Source organism: Phalangium opilio, unplaced genomic scaffold, assembly GCF_054372755.1.
Source record: "Phalangium opilio isolate 3A_F unplaced genomic scaffold, DU_Popi_V2 ptg000082l_1, whole genome shotgun sequence".
In the NCBI taxonomy this organism is placed as follows: Eukaryota; Metazoa; Arthropoda; class Arachnida; order Opiliones; family Phalangiidae; genus Phalangium; species Phalangium opilio.
The window spans coordinates 9,743,568-9,759,857 of record NW_028324189.1 but is presented as its reverse complement, the minus strand read 5'-3'; the positions used below and the strand labels follow the sequence as shown (position 1 = coordinate 9,759,857).

The 16,290-nt window shown below is 37.8% G+C and overlaps 1 protein-coding gene across 3 annotated transcripts in view; it reads left to right on the top strand.

Moving 5' to 3' along the window:
* The window catches only part of LOC149651481 (acetylcholine receptor subunit alpha-like), a 120,676-nt gene that overhangs the window by 508 nt on the left and 103,878 nt on the right, over positions 1 to 16,290 (top strand). Inside the window, exons 2-3 of one of the 3 annotated variants that reach the window (XM_089848431.1) lie at positions 7,462 to 7,762; positions 7,947 to 8,292. The gene's annotated coding sequence lies outside the window, so the exon portion shown is untranslated. Of the gene's footprint in view, positions 1 to 7,461; positions 8,293 to 16,290 lie in introns of all 3 variants that reach the window. The other 2 variants (XM_089848430.1, XR_016371240.1) reach the window with 2 other exon arrangements.

The following is a 16,290-nucleotide window of genomic DNA, read 5'->3' as shown; positions in this document are numbered from 1 at the left end:
AAATCATATAGAAAATGGAAGCCACGTGCCCTGACACGTGTCAAAAGTTCAATAGCACTTTAGCCATAACCCACACGGTTCTTAAGTCAATCTTCCATCCATTATATCATAAGCATGCCCCATATTTTCCTCACTTTACTACACTTAAACCAACCAAAGATACCACGGGAAATTAATACGAGTTTCAAGTATTCAAAGTAAAGCAACGCGTGGTGGGAACCATTGTTGAAAACCATATCCCATTTGTCGATTGCTTTAATATTATATTTCACTGACTTTATTATCAAGTTGGTACTTTATTAAAACATACTCCGCTGTCAAAAAACAACGCCGCGAATATGCCCTATTACCCGCGTGGTTAAGACTTAATCTAATCTATTATCCTATATTAAAATAGATTTTAATCCTTCTAATCTTAGTTACACAAATATTTTGGGAAAAATAAACAAGCAGCTTATGGGTTTAATATTAATTTTCTTTTTTTTTTTGCCTCTTCAAAAGTAGATAGAAACAGAAGTAGATTACTTTAGATGAAACGAATGCAATATCATTCATTATTAAATTGATCTTGCGTATATAGAGTAATTGCTCCAATATATCGATGACACGCGTTAAATTCGCGTACAGGGTTCATACAAACCTGGAAAACAGGGAAAACCTGGAATAATCAGGGAAATAAATAGTTGATAAAAACCTCAGGGAAAACTGAGGGAAATTTATAATTTTTAGTAAAATTCAGGGAAATCAGGGAAATTTGCGTCAAACGGGGGTCGAGTAATTAAGCAAAATGTTCATAAACATCCCCTCCGTAGGATTAACATTACACTATACTTTGGAGGCTCATAACTCTGGTTATTATATTAGAGATACGGGGATGTCCTTTGATTATGTAATAGTCCTATTTGCCCCCCCCCCCTCCTTCGTTTACATTTGCTCCATAGGATACTCAATATAGGGGAAAAACATTGAAAATTCAGGGATGTATATGAGGAAAAACCTGGAAATCTCAGGGAAATTCGTTTCCCAAAAGTTGTATGAACCCTGGCGTATCTCTAAACCTTAAACCTTAATCACGTGACAGAAGGTACACCCATTAAAATAACAGCTTCCATTTACCCTAAAAAAAATCCGGGCACATGTGCCTGCGTTGCTATGAAGTGTAAAAAAAAAAGAAAAACCTTCTTAACTAGATTAAATCGTTTTCGGGAAGAGGAGGGCTAACTGTACACTTTTCGCTTAAACTTATTGCCTATTCATAAGTTCTATTGTATGAAAACGTTCCATGTTTAACCTAGACCAGTACCAAAGATAGATGTATACCATTTTATACCTCATTTTGCACTCCCAAGATTAACGTGTATAAAATATAGGATATGAATCTCCCTGGTGATGGTGGTCACCCGTGGTGATTTGAATAGGTCCTTAAAATAGTCCACTCCCCTCTCTCCTTCTGAAAACGAGGGATGTAAGAAGTATATTAAGTCGAAGTTATTTATTATGTAGTAATTTTTCAATGACAATTACTAAAATTCACGCAACTGCTAAATATAAAAAACCAATAAAACCCGTTGAGCTGGGGGTTTTTTTTAATGAAACACTTGGTTTTTTCTCTACGTTTAAAATTTTTTAAATCAATTGAAGTCTATTTTTTCAAAGATTTTAATATAACTTCTTCTTAATTTACTTCTATAGTTAAAAAGCTGGCAATAGTGTGTTAAATATTACCCGTATATTTTGTCCAAGGGATGGATGGTCGAGGGACCTATTGAGATTGTGGGTTAGTGGAAAATTGGTTTGGGCTTTTTCTACCCCCACAAATTAAGGAACATAGGGTGATTGGAAACCTCTCCCTCTCTCTCTCACTCTTTCTCCATTTTATGGGGTGAAATATCTATTAGGAAAACGTTAACGCTTGGGTAGTCCAAGTTTATGGGTGTTTTATTGGGTTTGTATTTATTAGGCTTATTTCCTTCTCTATGGGACAAATTGAATTTGAAATGGGGTGAAGTTATTGCTGTTGATCGTACTTAACGTTGATTTATTCAACATCCTGTGACATTCTATGTTAGGATATTGAAACGACGGTTTGATGTTAATTTTAGCTTGATATTATGAGCATTTATTTTAATTGCAGGCATTTATATTTAAAGGCGCTAATGTTACCTGTAAAACTAACCTAATTATAACAAAATCCGTCCATAATTAACAAAGTTATCAATTAAATTCTACATTATTAAATATAATCAAGATAGTAAGGGAAGCCAACATTAAGGCTGTTAAAACCCAATGTATTTTCCCATAGCCCCTGTAGAAATGTTTAACTTGCAATACACCAGTGCTCGGGGAAAAGCCACTTGCCAGGCGTCGGGTCCTCTGAAATATTAAGTTCTTTCTTTTGTCTCTAGGCTATTAAACAACAAGTTAATAATATTCATTATTAAAATAATTATGCAAATGCCCTAAGCCTTGCCGGTGTAGTGTTTTTCTTTGCCTATAATTAAGCTCCCTTTATTTCTAGAATACAAAAGGGTTTTCTGACCCCCTTTTTAGCAACAGATTAAATATATTTCTTTAAAGGGGTAGTAAAGTTTAACTTAGATTATTATTATTTTGACCTTTTGATAGTTTTAAATGTCTGAAATTTTGAAAATTGGACCTGATATTTTAGAACTTTTGTATTAACAATTGATAATATTTTTGAAATGGCAAATTCAAATTTGCACGTGGGACACAATGATTTCTATTAGCTATACCAGAAGTAAGATAAGGGACTAGAAGTAAAGTGCTCTAGCATTGGTAATAGATCCTGGCACTAGTGAACAAATTTGAGGATTTTATGCCGCTTCCATCCAAGGTTCTTAAACTCGCATCCGCTTATATAGGTTGGCTTATAATGGGGGGTAATTTTTCGGAGTTTTGGAACGGATGGTGGGGGGGCAAGACACCTATGTTTTCCCTAGGAGAGACGTCACTGAATGTCTTAAAAAATAAAACAAGACGTAGCGATTTTGCCGTCGATTTTTTTCCATTCCCCTCTCCTCGCCTCTCCCATACCTCTACCCGAGAGTCTCGAGTAGAGTACCATGGAAGAAAGTATGGAAGGCCGACTCAGCCCTTTTTTTGAAAGGTGACCGGTAGCCCTGCATACTACAGCGCCCTAGCTGTCATACTGAAAACAAACATGGCGGCGTCCTTATTTAATGTATTTTCTTTTGGTGAAAAGGTGGGTTTATTAACGGGATGGCGGGGAATTTGAAATTTTAAAAATCCCGCCTTTTTTGACAGCCTGGAAACTGTCGCTTTCAGTATGACGGACAGAGGGCGAACCCGTCGCTACTTTTAAACCACCTTTCACACCTCAAAGGGGGAGTCGGCCTTCCATACTTTCTTCCATGAGAGTACCCGTCAGCTTCGGGCCTTTGGCTCGGCCGCCGCTCGGGTTCATGTCCGTTGCATTTCAAATGTATTAAAATATGATTCACAGAGTTCAACCAAGGGCCATAAAGGCAAAATAATTATATTATTTAGTATTTAAATATTTAGTTTTCTCATTGTCCATGTCACGTTAATTTTAGACTGACAACCAATGTAATCTAATTTCTAAAGTTTAGTTAACCAAGGCTTAATTCTTACAGGTTGATATTTTGTATTTGATTGGGAATTTCCTAAGGCAAATAATGCCGGGTTTAAACTGCGCTGTTTAGCAAAACTCAGTTGAAGGAAATACATTTTTAAAACATCCATGGTTGTGTTTTATTTAATATAGTAAGGTATCAATTCACTTTTAATATCTCAGTTGAAGCAAACACCCTTTTAAGTCCTAAGTTCAATAGAGACAGACAAAGTCATACATACTATGAGCCCGCCTTACACGTTTTGGAGCTAATCCTAGACATTCAGCTACGTCACTCACACCATGCAGGCTCGAGTGCGACGAATTTCGGAAGAAAGCCCAAAGTTTGAGAGAGATAGTCCCCCCTTGGCTTCCATCGCGACTACACTAGAGAGAAAAAATTGGTCGAGTTCCAAAAAACTTTCCTACCCCCTTCCTCTCAACCTAAAGCCGAGGAACACGGACACGGGTGCTTGAATCTAGTTCGGCCGTCTACCACCGCGAGCGTCTGACGTTTCGGAGGGAAAATTAGATTTACAAGCACTTTTTTTAGATTTACAAGCACTTTTTTTAGATTTACAAGCACTTTTTTAGATTTACAAGCACTTTTTTTAGATTTACAAGCACTTTTTTTTAGATTTACAAGCACTTTTTTTTAGATTTACAAGCACTTTTTTTAGATTTACAAGCACTTTTTTTTAGATTTACAAGCACTTTTTTTTAGATTTGCAAGCACTTTTTTTAGATCTTTTTTTTTAGATTTACAAGCACTTTTTTTAGATTTACAAGCACTTTTTTTAGATTTACAAGCACTTTTTTTAGATTTACAAGCACTTTTTTTTAGATTTACAAGCACTTTTTTTAGATTTACAAGCACTTTTTTTTAGATTTACAAGCACTTTTTTTTTAGATTTACAAGCACTTTTTTTTTTAGATTTACAAGCACTTTTTTTAGATTTACAAACACTTTTGTTTTAGATTTACAAGCACTTTTTTTAGATTTACAAGCACTTTTTTTAAGATTTACAAGCACTTTTTTTTAAGATTTACAAGCACTTTTTTTTAGATTTACAAGCACTTTTTTTAGATTTACATTACAGGGAGCCCACCGGTCCTATAATTCCTATAAATTTTGAACCTGTCCTTTATTATCCTATAATTTCATGAAAGGTCCTATAATATCCTATATTTTTGACTTAGTCGAAGTTTTCTTATAGTTTATCATCAAATTTATCAAAATTTAGCTTTTTTTATCGAGATCACATTTGAATAGACACCGAAATTGTGGAGCTCGCTTAGGATTTTTTATATATTATACATGTATTATGTTATATTTTAATTAAGTTCTTCTGAGTTTTCAAAGTAAAATCCAATTTGTCATTTTTTATTCTTTGGGATTTTTCTACATAGTTTAAGCCCAAAATTGTATTATATTAGAGAATTTTTAGTCCTATATTTTCCTATAAAAACACATTTTTTCTCCTATAAAATCCTATAATTCCGGAAAAAAATTCCTATTTTTCCTATAAGGAATTTAAATTTAAGAGTGGGCTCCCTGACCTTCGCCAAGTGAAGAATTTGGCTACTTCCATACTTCTAATCTCTTATATCTTACTTCTGGCTATCCGTATTCCATAGTCACAGCTTTTCTAGATACAAACCAGATGGCGTTTAACTACTGTAGTCGTACTAATTTAGAGATTTAGTGTGTTTTTTATTTTAAAAGGAGATTTCCTATTTTTTTTATTAAGCAACTCAATCGATATTGAAGCCCCAATTTAGGAGGTTTCTAACCATCCCCTACTCCCATTGCTATACGTTTTAGTAGTTCTTTCACGTGTAAAAAAGACATTGGGGCTGATTACCAATGAAGTTAGTAAGGGGTTTCCAGCCCCCCATTTTCTAGGGACTAAAGAAATCAAATCCTAATTGTGTTAAATTTAGTTTTGTTCCTCTTTTGTTTTTTTTTCTTTTCGGCTAAGATAGTATAGGGAGAGCGTAGTTATAGTTCTTTAGAGTTAAGTTCAAAGGGAATGTGAAAGATTTTAAAGCAGTGTCCGCGTTACGATATTCTTAAATACTTGGCAACGTTTTTAAAGAGAACAATTATATTAATTACATTCTCATCGTAATTAAATCTTTAATCTGATCGTCTCAAGTTTAATTAAAAATGATTATTTTATTTAAACCTTATTATTTAAAACCATGCTTGGTGATGTAGTTTCTTCACCATTTTCATTTATCATTTAGCATTCAGGTCTTTCCATCTCTCAGAAACCATTTTTATTTAAAAACGTATGTTCTTCTCGCTATAGTTCAGTTCAAATCCCAAAAGACCTTAAATTCATTTTAACTCCTTTTCATTTTTGAGCATTTTCTTAACACATTTTCTTGTAGACTTTAGACATAATTCGATGAAATTCATTCGGGAATACGAATTGCCTGGCGGTGTTAATGTTGTTTGAAAGTGTTATTTCATCCCCCTACGTTTCTAGTTTTCTTCCCTCTCTCCACGATATTTTTAAGAGCGTAGAAGATAAGAAAGGAATGCAAAAGAAAAAATATATATTTCCAAAACTGTTTTCCATAATTTTACTTTGAGAACCTTATATTTTAGAAAAAGCATGCTGTAAAAAACTATAGAAAGATTAAGGAAAAGTCTAGGGTTACAGAGAAAAGTCGTGAGCGAGTGTTAATTTGCAAATTTTAAAGAAGTGGGGTTGATATGTTTTTTTTTCTTCTGGATTTCTATTTCAACTTTAAACGCATTCGAACAGAGACCAATTAAGGTGTGTTTTTTCGTACATAATGCGTTGTTTGATGTTAAGTTAGAGTTCGAGAACGAAAGTATATCAATGTCCAAACCTGAGCCTTAATGAAGTCGATAAATTTGAATTTTTTCTTTAAAAAATTTCATACGTTTTTATCACAATCCTAAAACCAAAGTATTTAGTATCATTTTATAGTCTACATTTTGAGGTATTACATCATTAAAGCTTTTCTTTGAAATTGACATATTGATGTTTCGACACTCTCAAAGTTGGTCCGAAAGGTTTTGTTCTGGAATTGTTATAGGTCAATACTTGCTCGCCTGAGACCATTTTTTTTGCCTTATAGGATAGAATGGGGCTCCTTCTCGACCTTTTATAATTTAGTTGAAAGCAGTTACGACTTTTATTTCTCCGGAATTGGGTCCCCCCGTCCTTTTTTTACCCCAGCAAGGATTCTTATTCAACCCCCATAGTTTAGAAAGGATGGTTTTTTTTCTTCTGCTTCCTCTTTGGTTCGAGGCCCTTTCTTCGAAATTGGGTGTCCAATTCCCATCTCTGGACGCATTTTTTTATTTTCGTCTCCTATCTCTTTTTAGGAAAAGTATTTCATTTTCAGGGACCTTCTTTTTAACTTCATTGTAGTCCATTAGGACACCTATACCCTCGTAAAGAAGTTTTAATTTGAGCAGACGAAAGAGAATGATTATAGGCTTATCACCAACAATAGTCTACAGGGTTCATACAAACCTGGAAAACTCCTGGAGGGAAATAAATAGTCAACAAAAACACAGGGAAAACTCAGGGAAATAAATAGTTGACAAAAACACAGGGAAAACTCTGGGAAATCAGGGAGGTTAGAGTAAGTTTGCTCCGATGGGTTTAATTCAACTATAAAAAACCCCACTCCCGTTGTTATTACTCCGTATATGAGAAAAACCTGGAAAACTCAGGGAAATCGGTTTTCCAAATGTTTTATGTACCCTGAATATGTATTCGCTATAAGCGTATTTACTTTTAGTTTAATGTAATTATTATTCTGATGTTTAGCCAAAATCTAGGAATTTATTTTAATTTCAGGTAGTTTTTTTAATGAATGGCGTCACGATGGACATTTCTTCGAAGGGTCACGTTTGGTCATCAGCGAGGGATCAAGATTTGGGCGGTCTAGTGCACGACCTAGCTGCACGGAGGATCGCGGGAACCAAACAGTTTTTTTTTCAACATCTAAAATGACGTCACTATGGTTCTCGAACGCGTTTGTTTTTCGCGGTATTTTTATATCGGGTTGCGTGAACTTTGACTTTTGTGGTGCGGTTACATTTGAACTTGACGCGGATTACGGTTATCTACGAGTTCATCGGGATACCAAGAATAGTGGGTGAGTACATAATTAAGCACGCTAATATAAGCAAACTTTAAGGTCAGAGCGCTGCGTCCCATAGACCCTTTCCCAGCTGTCAGGTCAGAGCCTAGCGTCCCATAGTCCCTAACCCTTATCCGCAAGGCCAACTGTAACTAGCGAGCAGTACAAATATGTTGCGCGCGCATTAACAAGTTTTCAGGTCAAAGCGCAGCGTCCCAAAGTCCCTTTCCCTATAACGCGCACATCTGGAAGTCACGTGATCATGTCACCTTGAAACATTTTATTGTGAGTAAGTGGAGACCGATCAAGTTTATTACGGCCCTACCTACAAACTGACTATCGTGAACTTTCTATTGAAAGTCAAAAAGCATCAATCGGTTATCCAAACTGTTAAAAAATAGACACTTCAAATCGCGTCGCGGTTTAGTTTTTAAAAGCAAGTTTAGCTTAGTGAAGTTTTCGCGTGATAGGTTAGCATCGTGTTTGTGCGCGTTCTTGTGTGTGTGACATTTTGCACCATCTTTGGTTTCGATCGTCATTAAAATGTAAGTATATAATAATTTATTTTTTGTCGCTCGCGCTTTGTTACGTCCCTGTGCTTTTTGACGTCAGACATCGAAGCCCCGCCTATGGTAATTGTAGTATGGATCGTACAGCGTGCGAACTTGTAAAATGAATGATATGTCAGCGATAAGTCAAGAATTTTATTATGTTTATCAAACCACGTGTCGAACAATTCAAAATATAGGTCGAAGGTCATCAAGTGGACTCTGCTTAGCACCTCAACATTGTAAGGGATTAGTCCCTCGCTATAATCCAATCTTTTGATTAGGTCTATTAACCTACTTTGGTTTTTAACATTAAAACCATTACACTATCCCTTTGCGAAAACCTTCCCCTACACCAATTTGAAGCCAGTACTATCCATGTCATTGATTTGATATAACGTAAAAATGAAGAGCTATGTATAAAGATCAAAGACGTCGTCACAATAGCCCCAAGGTTTATCTAGAAGACTCTTTTCCTTCCCCCTATTTTCAGCCCCTCCTAACACCACATCTTTAATGTAATTTGTTTAATTGCTTCTTTCGGAATTTTGGGGTTGGGCGGGGGTCGCCAACAATTCACCCGCACCAGGAGTTGATTGTGCCGCCAGTAAAGTCGTGTGCGCAAACAAGAAGCATTTTGGCCAAATAGTTTCCTCGCATTATACCATAGAGAGAGAAAAGAGATGGAGATAGGGATGTTAGAGGCAGGGAAAACGGTCCAGATACGAGACTAGATGGTTCAGGGATCACCGTATCAAGGGAAGACCTTGATATTAAGCTTTTCTCTAACAATGTTTTTTTCTTGTAATTCATGGTCATCTTGGAAAATAGAGGACATCTTTCTTAAACTTCTTGACGCTACTATTTATTACCTTTGTTTAAACAGTTTGAAGTACACAAACTACGTGTTTTGGCGATATATTATAACTCTTTTATATCTACTGTTATACATCGTCCTTCTCTCTCTAATAAAATGGAGAAGCAGTTGAGCCCTTCTCTGTGTAGAAAGCTAAGTAGGTTTAAAAGTAGTCCATCCTCAAAGTGGCGCGGATTCAGAAACACATAAGAGTAGAGAGTTAAACGGAAATTAGAATGAGTTGGGCATCAGGACCCCTACGCCGCGATAAACACTACCCAACGGTACGGCTTGGAAAGAAAAATTAAATGGTACCTTAGGTGGTGAAGAGGAACAACCATCCAATTTCGGATGAAAGCCATCCTGTGAACGTGGCGTAAAAAAGCCAAGCATCCACGCAAGGTTGAGTCTGCGCCTTTTTAGGCCCCTGGCCACGCGGTAATCAAGACTAAAGTCTTTTACTCCCTTTGGTCCCGTTCCGTTTCCTCAGCCATCCACCCCACAAGCACGCTCTAGACTTTTTTTGGTCACCCCCTGAACCTCTCTATACCATACCGTACCATCTCCGCATTATCCCAAATCCACTTAGCTCGATCGAAACGCAAGTAGGGTCCTATTTTTATCCCCCATCCTCTCCTCTCTCTCTTTCTTTTTAAGCCTTGGTCTTTTGGTCCTTAGTCGCGGGTTGGGTTGGGGTCGAGGGGATGGTGGAATTTTTCTAGCAGGAGGGTATAGAAAAAGAGAAGAGGGCATTTTAGGGAGGAGGAGGAAATGGAAAAGAGAGGGAATAAAACGTCAAACGACACTTAATTAAATCTAAGTGCCCATTTCAGCCAAATTCAATGAGCTCCAATGAACGCGGACGTGCAGGTCGGTAATCAAAGGCGAACGCTGTGCCTCGCGAATCAAAAGCGTCTCTGTCTACCCCCCCCCTCTTCCGTTTCTCTGACTATTCCATTGCCCCCCTTCTCCTTCCACCGACGTTAGGGTCTTTGCGACTTTCTACTCTTGCTCCTTGGGGGTCTTCACTGGCGGTACTTTTGCTATTCGAGTAAGATTGGACGTGTTTCCAAGAGGGTTTTAGAGACTGGAAAGATTTTCAGTAAAATTTATTTTCGTGTTGATTTGTTTTTTGTTTTGTTTCGTTTCGTTTCGGTTAGGCCCTAATTAGGCTTAGCGTAATTATAATTCCATTTTTGGAAACGTTAATTTTGTTAGAGAGTTTTAGGCCCTGTTTTACGGTGATCCTTACGTAATTGTTGTTCAGTTTTGAAATGTTATTGTTGTTATTATTATGAGAAAGTTTTACGGAACGGATATTAGCGAAAGATTTCATTTAGTTTATTTTGGAATTATCTGTGTTTTTTTTTCAATTTAGCTAATATTAAATTAATATTTAGTTAAATTAAAAAGGTCATCTAAATTATATTTTAATTTATCCATATTAATCAGAGGAAAAATAATGCCTAAACCTGCTAAAACTAGTTTTTCATAGTATGAATAATTTCAATTTAAAATATTTCCAAAATGCATTTAAAAATCACTCTCGCGCTTTATGGGGCAGCCAACATATAGGCGCAAAGCTGGCCATGTTAATCCTACGAGCCCCTGTAGAAATGTTGTTCCTGCTGCACACCAAAATTCAGGGAAAAGTCAACATTTAGGCTTAACGTCTTCATATAATTTTGAGCTTTATTTTTCTCTTCTTTTTTTTGGAACGAATATAAAGGAAGCTCAATGTAATTTTATTTAATCTTGAGAAGGACTATGTTCATTTTTGATTTGTTGGTGGGAATTGCTTTGAATGGTCCCCATTCTCTATTTTCTCTCTCGGTATTCGCATTATACTCAATGTGTAAACGCTGGCTGGGGTCCCAGGGGGCATCAAGCTCTCTCTCTCTCTCTTGGTTCTGCACTACTGTAGATGGCGCGCCAGAAAAGGGGGTCGTTTGAAGACATAAAGAGAATGGGATAGGGAAAAAAGGGAGGTCTAAAAAGCGTCATCCTCAAAGCCGATTGGCTCTTTACTTTGTGACTTTTTTTCTTTACACTTTCCCGCCATTATGAAACTCTCCCCCGCTTCTACAATAACAATCCCAGCTTTTGCCGGGTTTGGTTTTAAAAAAGAAATTTTCTTTCTTATTTTTATTTTCCCGCCAAAATCCAAGACCGATAATGGTTTTTCTCGCTTTACAAGGTTTATCTATTATCCAATCCACGCCCTCATTGGTCCTTTAAGGATAGACTCGCTTTATTATTGGTCGTAATTGGAGTGTGACGTCACGCCTCGGTTACTTCGGGGTGTATGTTCGATGGAATTTGGCGGGAAAAGAGGGTTACAGGGGGGTGTTGGATGCAATTAAGGCGCGAGCCGAGGGGTAAATACATCCGGGAAAATAAAGAGTGGAACGACACGAGCCCGCCAATTTCTCCTCCACCGACGTACCGCGCCGCGCGCGTCTTTTAAAGCTTTTGATTGCGCGTGGTAGAAACATTTTCCCGCCAATTCTCTCGAGTGATTATCGGCCTTTTCCTTTCCGACTAAAATTTACGCTCGAAAGAGTAAATTCGCGCGAAATCCGTTTTCCATACGTGTTTATGGTATCGAGAATATTTCCCGCCACTGCGAATTTACATATCAATTTAAATTCAAGATGTCTAGAAAAAAAAAGACAAAAGTGCAATTTTAACGCGTTGCTACTGAAATTTCTCTAGGCCTATCTTTGACACAAATTGACTTTTGAAAAACTTGGATGTAAAATTTTCCTCGTAAACTTATACTTTTCAAAGAAAGGTTTTTAAGCGAATTTCTTTGGAAAGTATATATATGTATATCTTTTGAGAGGATGATATACTTTGTGGAAACGTGATTGCGTAGGTTACATTTAGCTCGTAGCAACCCAGGAATCGCGTTGAAAAGGCGGGAAAAACACCATGAAAGAGCCTAGGCTAGGAGCTGGTCGAAGAAAAAAAAAAGGGCTAGCTTCTCTTTTGTGGTCGCGCGCGGTGATGGTGGCGCACGCGATCGAGCGCGAATAAACGGGTGGCGACGCGTATAGGGAAAAAGAAAGTCTATACCAAAGTCACCGAGGCGCGTGCAAAAAAAGAGCGGGAAAAGCTCCCGCGCAAACAGAATAGGGATTAGAATGGAGCGAGCATCCAAGAAAAAAAAGGCGCCCCCTTTTTTTAGGCCTAAGAAGGCGACGACGTCGGTAGCATCACTAATAGCGTCGAGAAAACTTCCCTCTAGCAGAACAAACTAGGACATTCTCGCTTGGGGGGGGGGGTGATCTTCAAGGTATAATCAAAAGTAAATTAAACTTGACGTTAGCAAAATATTAAAATTAATCCATATAAATCCCCGTAGCGAAAAAACAAACAATGAAGGTTTTAAATGTTTTTTCTATATTGTTTGTCAGGAGTTAATTATTTCTTCGATTTAATTTGTTTTTGGTTTAACTAAGAAAAGGAGGGAAAATGGTCCAACCTCTTCTCGGCCCAAGATGAAGAATTAAGAGAGAAAAAATTACTTTGTTAAATAGCGGTGGAAAAAGTTTCTTCTGCAATTTAGGAAGGGAAATTTAGAATACCCTCCTCCCTTATCTCCGCTCTCCTCATCCCAACTTTCACTTTAACCGCAGCTCACGGAGAATTAACCACCAGAATTTGTTGAAATTAAGTTTGTTCTTTTTATACAGAGAGAGGGAAATTAAGACTAGTTTTATCTCTCTTAAGGATTGAAGATTTTTAAAAGTTTGGAAAATTAAGAAAATTGATCTATCTAATGATGTGTGCCGAAGATAGCCTATTTTTCTCGTTTTCTTTTTTTCAAATTAGGCTTAAGGTTATTTGAAATATTATTTACAAGGTTTGTTTTGTAAGGAATTTGACGACTTTGATTTGTTTGTAGATTTACCATAGATTTATCTCAAAATATTTGATCCCAATACAAACAAAAGTTGAAAAAAAAAATATCCTGTTTTCCAAGAACCCCTTATAAAGAATAAACACATTTTTCCTCTCGCTTTTTCTTAGCTTCCAATCATACGCTTGTTTTTTAAGAAGCGCACGTGGAATTTGTGTAAATAAGTAAAGTTTTCCCGCCATTTTTAGTTCAGCCAAGGCCTATTTCTTCTTTCTTTCTTCTCCTATAGTGATAATCAAACGCCATCGAACACTGGTTTTACTAGCTAAGATTCTTAGTAGCCGTTTCCCTTCCTCCATGAGACTTTTTACATGTCGTTTGCGGGGAAGCTAGTTATCCAAAGTAGCGAATTATCAGCTGGCTAGAGCGATAAAGACTCAGGGAGAAAAAAAAGAGAGAGAGAAGCCAAGGCTTAATGGTGGCTGGAAAAGGCTTAGGGATGGTCTCCGCGAATTAGGGGAAAGTAAGTACGCGTCCATTAAAGACCCGGTCATTAGGCCGCAGTTAACGAGTCAATTATGCGGGGCCCATATAGATCCCCATCGTAACGAGCCGCTCTCGCGCCAAAACTCTTTTCCCCGAATCCAAGCACCATCACATCTCCTCGTTCGCTCTGCTCCTTTTGTTAAACCTAATATCAGGCTAACTGCTCCGGCGTTTAGGTATTACGAGCCCTAGATTGAGAGAATTAGTAGTCGGTTGCCGCTTTCCCGCAGTGCATGCCCAGACTATAAACCTTCCCCCCACCCTCGTTCCCGCCTTTTCTCATCATTTCCCGCCAGAATTATCTCGCTAAGCTTAACGCATCTAAGCATCTTTTAGGGTTAACTGCGGCCGGCGAAACTCGCTAGCTTTTCCAAAATTAACTGCCGGTGTGTGTGTGTGTGGGGGGGGGGGGTAATTTATGCCCCTACTACAATTCTAACTAAACCCTATAATCGTTAAAACTTAATTTTTAAAAGTATTTCCATTTCGGCCTGCCGGGGCCCCAAACCATTTAGAGCCCCGTTAAGTATCCAATTGAACCAATGGATTTCGCAGCGTGATTATACGCCACTGCGGACTTAATCTTCATTACTCGTTGACGCCATGGTTTAAGGGCAATATGTTCTAGGGAAAATGAGATATCGTCAAATTTAAATGCTAATATATTTTTTTCATTTTATTTCTTTTTATTCGAGTTTGTTACCAAGGCCTAATTTAGGCCTACTTTTATGGGGTTAACCAGAAAAGTTGATAAAGTATACCGTACGTTGACAAGATAACGGCCAATTAGATTAAAGGCAATCGTACAAAAACCTGGCTCCAATAAATAAACAAAAAAAAAGGAATAGAAATCCCAAAAAAATATATGATCCAATTAATTTTATTCGATATATGGACCTCCCAAGAAAACTGGTGCTATAAATAAAAATACATCTCGTAATGGATGAAACAATACAAACCCCTTTACCATACATGGTCTGAATCAGATATAGAGACGGAGGTCGGAAAGTTGCCCGTCGGTGTTTCGATAAGATGTAAGTACTGAGTATAGCCAGGGATAGATTTAATTTTAGAAGTAGAAATGGAGATTAACGGTTTGTATTAATTTGCTTCAGTTATTCCGACTCAGCCCAGTATAGAGCGCCTCCCCTCCAACACGTAAAAGAAAAGTTTAAATTATCTTATTGGCTCATTTAAACTACGTTTTGATGACGTTGCTGACGGGGACGGCGAAAAATACGTCATTCCTTTTTACCTCTGTCGCTATGACCCGCCTCTTCTTTCACCCCCTCCGTCCCGTGGAAGGGGGTCCGGGACTTTGACACGCGCCCAGATTACTCTGTTCTCCATTCCTACTTCTAAAATTAAATCTATCCCTGGTATAGCGTACCTTTTTCTGTTAAACTTGAACCGTTTAACAAGTGTAGGTAATTATCCGACCTCTCTACGGTGGTACTATACAGAGAGCTAAAAGTCGTCGCTGGCGAATAAGGGGGGAAATTGTCGTCTGGGTTGCGTCGAAAACCCCCAAAGATCTGATTAATTTCGTCCACCATACAGCTGCGCGTTACTATATAGGTTCATTGGCGCGTCGGGGGACCATGGGAAAACCTCGCGCTCTCTCGCTCGCTTTGTGTGTGTAACTAGGACCAAGGCTTAACCTTAACGCTCCTAAAAGGCAGGGAAGATGCTGGTAGATATAGGCTTCTCCTCTGAACAAACAGAGCTCTTTTGCCCCGTTAATTGGATCGTTGGCACGCTCGTAAGAGATTAAGCTCCGCTAATTAGCTAATGTCGGCGGCGGCGACCGGTGGTGAGCTGGTTGGTGGTGGGTGGAGGAGGGAAATTTTGGGACTTGGTAACCCTTTAGCGTGTCGTCGTCATTTCTGGGCTTTAATGCAAATGCTGTGGCTTAAATGGAACCTAGACTAGCTACCTACCTCCCGATGCTGCCGCCTTTTATTCTGCCTTCTCAAGAACCCAACGAGTTCTTACAAGAATATTTCATATAAATCATGGGTTATTCTCAATTCCTTATCATTGTCTAATTTGCTATAAAATGCTTCAATAAGATATTTGGTAAATATGCCATGTAAAATTATATAGTTTTTTTAGCGTGAATAACGGTTTATATTAGAACTACCTAGATTTTGCTAGTTCCTGTTAATAAAGGAAAGATACTTGAAAATCATATGCATGTGCAGAAGTCTAGAAAATAAGGAAATGCTTTTTTTTTCATATCTCCGGTTCAATATTCAGTAGAAGGCGAAAACAATTCATGAAACTCGTCCCTAGCTGTAAAGGCGTTTATTGTTAACAGGGGCCAAAAGCTAAGTTAAAGCGCATTCCAGGGGTTGTTGGACAGAGTTTTCTTTTAATTCCGTAATACAGGTTCTTGTTGCCCCCCCTCTCTCCTTTTATTCGCTTTAATTGCAACGCCATTTCTGACCCGTTTATAAGATTAAATTTCTCCCCACCCTGGCTGGTTGGTTCTCTTTCTCCACTCGTTTTTGGTCGCGGTAAAATGGTAATTATAGAAGAAATGGTAAAGTAAAAGCGTCGTTAGGATAACGTATACAAGATTGTTAGCTACATTTTTCGTTTGGGGGGAGAAAGAAAACAAGAGGTTTTAACGGTGACTAGAAAAATCTTCAGGCTTCTCTTCCTATTGTTGTATACTAAGGTTATAATAAGATACTTGCTAAAAGAGTAGAGTGGGGGTGTATTT